General features: G+C 37.2%; 1 pseudogene; it reads left to right on the top strand.

The window, feature by feature from the left end:
- Positions 1 to 1,501: 1,501 nt before the first annotated feature.
- Positions 1,502 to 2,178, top strand: LOC104661265 (annotated as a pseudogene).
- Positions 2,179 to 4,878: the final 2,700 nt, after the last annotated feature.

Raw genomic sequence — 4,878 nt, forward strand, 5'->3', positions numbered from 1 at the left:
AAAGCAACGGCAACAAAAGCCAAAATTGACAAATGGGATCTCATTAAACTAAAGAGCTTCTGCACAGCAAAAGAAACTACCATCAGAGTGAACAGGCAACCTACAGAATGGGAGAAAATTTTTGTAATCTACTCATCTGACAAAGGGCTAATATCCAGAACCTACAAAGAACTCAAACAAATTTACAAGAAAAAAACAAACAACCCCATCAAAAAGTGGGCAAAGGATATGAACAGACATTTCTCAAAAGAAGACACGCATACAGCCAACAGACACATGAAAAAATGCTCATCATCACTCGCCATCACAGAAATGCAAATCAAAATCACAGTGAGATACCATCTCACACCAGCTAGAATGGCAATCATTAAAAAGTCAGGAAACAACAGGTGCTGGAGAGGATGTGGAGAAATAGGAACACTTTTACACTGTTGGTGGGATTGTAAACTAGTTCAACCATTATGGAAAACAGTATGGCAATTCCTCAAGGATCTAGAACTAGATGTACCATATGACCCAGCCATCCCACTACTGGGTATATACCCAAAGGATTATAAATCATGCTGCTATGAAGACACATGCACACGTATGTTTATTGTGGCACTATTCACAATTGCAAAGACTTGGAATCAACCCAAATGTCCATCAGTGACAGATTGGATTAAGAAAAAGTGGCACATATACACCATGGAATACTATGCAGCCATAAAAAAGGATGAGTTTGCATCCTTTGTAGGGACATGGATGCAGCTGGAAACCATCATTCTTAGCAAACTATCACAAGAAGAGAAAACCAAACACCGCATGTTCTCACTCATAGGTGGGAACTGAACAATGAGATCACTTGGACTCGGGTAGGGGAACATCACACACCGGGGCCTCTCATGGGGAGGGGGGAGTGGGGAGGGATTGCATTGGAAGTTATACCTGATATAAATGACGAATTGATGGGTGCTGATGAGTTGATGGGTGCAGCACACCAATATGGCACAAGTATACATATGTAACAAACCTGCACATTATGCACATGTACCCTAGAACTTAAAGTATAATAAAAAATAAATAAATAAAAGAAATAAAAGGCATAAAGACTGGAAAAAAAAATATCAACTATCTAAAAACGTAGAATAGAAACTTGACCAGTACAATAAACATAAAGAAATATAAGTAGTAATATAAGAGTTCCTTTGTAAAAAATAAGAAGGAGAAGAAAAAATACAAATAAAAAAACCTCAAATACAGGTTTATAGACAAGTTTTACCAAATTTTCAAGAAATCTATTAAGATGTATCTAAATTGCTCCAGAAACTAGAGACCATGAGAGGCCGCCCATTTCATTTTATAAGGCTATAAATATGATCTCAAAACCAAGCAAGAGCACTTGAAGAAAATCACAAGCCTATTTAACTTGTTATCACAGATATGAATATCAAAAATACAATATTAGCTATCTATATCAATAGTGTATCAAAATAATGCATAGAAACCGAAGGTCTCCAGAATGACAGTCACGGGTTTGGTGGCCAGAGAGGTTGTGGTGGATGTGCTGCTGTATTTTGATCAAAGTTCTGAAGCCCCTGGTGTACAGTGCTTGTGGAAGAGGACACTCACAGACACTGAACTACTAAGAACTACCTGAGCTACCTGACAGCCTTGGATTATTCTGCTTTTGAAGACATAATGAAAAATGGATTTGAAAGATTGGTCCCTCGATAGCCAATTGAATTGCTTCATATGAAATGATCTGAGCTTCCAGCCCCTTCCTCCAGCCAGAAAAACGACATTACTGCATGGCAAGAATGTGTAAACAATTCTATGGCCCAGCTAGAGCATCAAGCAATTCAAATTGAGAATCTGGAATGAATGTCACAGTGTGGATGTAATGCCTGGAAGGTATATAATGAAAATCTAGTTCATGTGATCGAACACACACAGGAAGAAGGCTTCAGAAGTGAAGAAAACATATTCAAGATTTAAACTCGCAACCAAAGTTTCAAAGATGAAACTCACAGCTGGAGCTAAATCAAGAGAAATCGAATCAAATCATATATCCCTGATCAGTAAGAATTACAAGACTGAACAGACTATTGGACAATTGTTCAACTAGAAAATGAAAACCATCAAATTAAGTAGCAATATGGAGAGACAAACAAAGAAAACATCCAGCAAGCCTTCTGAAAAGACAATTTTGTGGGTGGAAGAGAAGTCTGGCTCTCACCAAAGCCATCTGGACTTTCTCTAAACTGTGAGGGACAACAGCATCTTCCAGAAACCATTAATGTTTAAATGTTTAGAATGTGTGGACTGTTGTAGTAATTCGATTTGTAATTCTATTCTATCTTAGCAAAATAAAAATGTCTAGGTTGGTGGTATTTTTATAACCATTAACAAAAAATTCTAGACATTCAAAATAAGTATAACTTTAGCATAATATTATGTCACTGAATTAATTTTGAGCTGTGTAGACCATATTTTGTATCCAAGAATCTTTATTTAAACCTTTCAACACGTATAGGAAGTTGGAAACTTTTAGTTTATGTCTTTGTCTAATAAAGAGATACTTCTAAAAAGACACACAAAATTCTACATATATTAAGTTTGTAAGGCTCTTACCAAGTAAGAATAAAAAGGAATTCATTAACTCAGTCAAAGTTATAGTACAAAAGCCTAGAGCAGCTTGGCAGCAATTAGTAGAAAAACACATCTGTTTTAGGATAGGAAGGCAGAAGGAATGTCATATTAAAAGAAAAAAGAAATAGGATAAAGAGGAAGAGAAAAATATCTATTTATTTACAAACAATGTGATTATCTACATAGAGCAACCAACAGTCACCATACATTTTGAGAATTTACTAGAGAGTTCAACAAGACAGTTGAAACAAGAAAAGACAGACGTGCAAACCAATAGTTACAACAAAAGAGTGATGTGACAACAGAGGCTTGTACGATGGAGAGGAAGCACAGAAGTGGAAACTTCACCTGGGAGTGCAACGAAAGACTTCTTGGAAGTAGTTAACAAGTTAAATTTCGAAAGATCATGGCACTGTAGACAGATGTGGCTGCTTGCCCAAAGACTAAGAGATATAAAACAGCAGTTTGGAAAGTTTGGAACTGGGAAAGTAGGAAAGGGTAGGCCAGCATATGAAACTGGAGATATGGGATAGAGTCTCATCCTGAAGACCTCTGTGTGCTATGCTAAGATGCTTGGATTTTAAAATGAGTGGAAAGATACTGGAGGGTGTTAGTTGGTGCTAAGATATGGTCCAATTTGGGGTATTGGAAAGATTACTTTGTTAGCAGTATGGAAAATGAGCTGAAAAGGGTTGAGACCAGAGACAACAAGACATGTAAATTAGACCATGTGAGTGGTGGCTCACACCTGTAATCCCAGCACTTTGGGAGGCCAAGGTGGGTGGATCACCTGAGGTTAGGAGTTCAAGACCAGCCTGGCCAATATGATGAAACCTTGTCTCTACTAAAAATACAAAAATTAGCAGGGCATTGTGACAGGCACCTATAATCCCAGCTATTCTGGAGGCTGAGGCAGGGAGAATTGTTTGAACCCAGGAGGCAGAGGTTACAGTGAGCTGAGATTGTGCCATGGCACTCCAGCCTGGGCAACAAAGCGAGACTCCGTCTCAAAAAAAAGAGAAGACATGTAAGTTATTGCAGTGGTTCAAATAAAAAATGATGATATCATCTGAATTAAGGCTGTATCTGTGGGAATGGAGGAATCTGGAGATGTTTAGAACATAGAAGAAATTGGATTTTAATGAAGAGAGTGAAAAGGAGGGAAGACTCTAATATGGCTCCCACGTCTGCATTTGGAAACACAGTGACAGTGATGCCATCAGTCTGTCAGGAAGAATAGTCTTCACCAATTACTATCTGGGCCAATGGATTATTCTTAATTTTCTTTACATTTTAAGTCACACTAAAAATAATCTAGCTCAGGGAGGCTATTCATGTGTCAGGGCAGAAAATATGTGGGATATTTCTGTACCTTCCTCTCAACTTTGCTGTGAACCCAAAATTGCAATAAAGAAATAAAGTATTTTAAAAATAAACAGACAACCTACAGAATGAAATGGTATATTTGTAAACTATGAATCTGACAGGGCTTGATATCCAGAATTTAGAAGGAACTCAAATAACTCAACAATAACAACAAAAACAAAAACAAACAGACCCATTAAAAGTGGGAAAAGGACATGAATAGATATGTTTCTAAAAAAGACATAGAAATGGCCCACAAGCATATGAAAAAAATGTTTAGCATCACTGATCATCAGAGAAATACACATTTAAACTCCAATGAGATATCATCTTACACCAGTCAGAATGGTTATTATTAAAAAGACAAATAGCAACAGATGTTGGTGAGGATGGGGAGAAAAGTGAACACATGCATTATTGTTGGGAATGTTAACTAGTACAACCTCTGTGGAAAACAGTATGAAGATTTCTCAAAGAACTAAAAATAGAATGACCATTCAATCCAGCAATCTCACCACTGGGTGTCTACCCAAAGGAAGAGAAATCATTACATCAAGCACTATTCACAGTAGGAAATATATGGAATCAACCTGTGTCCATCAACAGAGGACTGGATAAAGAAAATGTGAGATAGATAGATAGATAGATAGATAGATAGATAGATAGATAGATAGATAGATGGATGAAATACTATTGAGCCATGAAAAATGGAATCATGTCTTTTGCAGCAACATGGATGGAACTGGAGGCCATTATCTTAAGTGAAACAACTCAGAAACAGAAAGTCCAAAAATGCACGTTCTCATAACTGGGAGCCTAAATAATGCACACACATGGACATAGAGTGTGAAATAATAGTCACTGAAGACTCAGGTGGGTGGG

Source organism: Rhinopithecus roxellana, chromosome 18 (genome assembly GCF_007565055.1).
Source record: "Rhinopithecus roxellana isolate Shanxi Qingling chromosome 18, ASM756505v1, whole genome shotgun sequence".
Classification (NCBI taxonomy): domain Eukaryota; kingdom Metazoa; phylum Chordata; class Mammalia; order Primates; family Cercopithecidae; genus Rhinopithecus; species Rhinopithecus roxellana.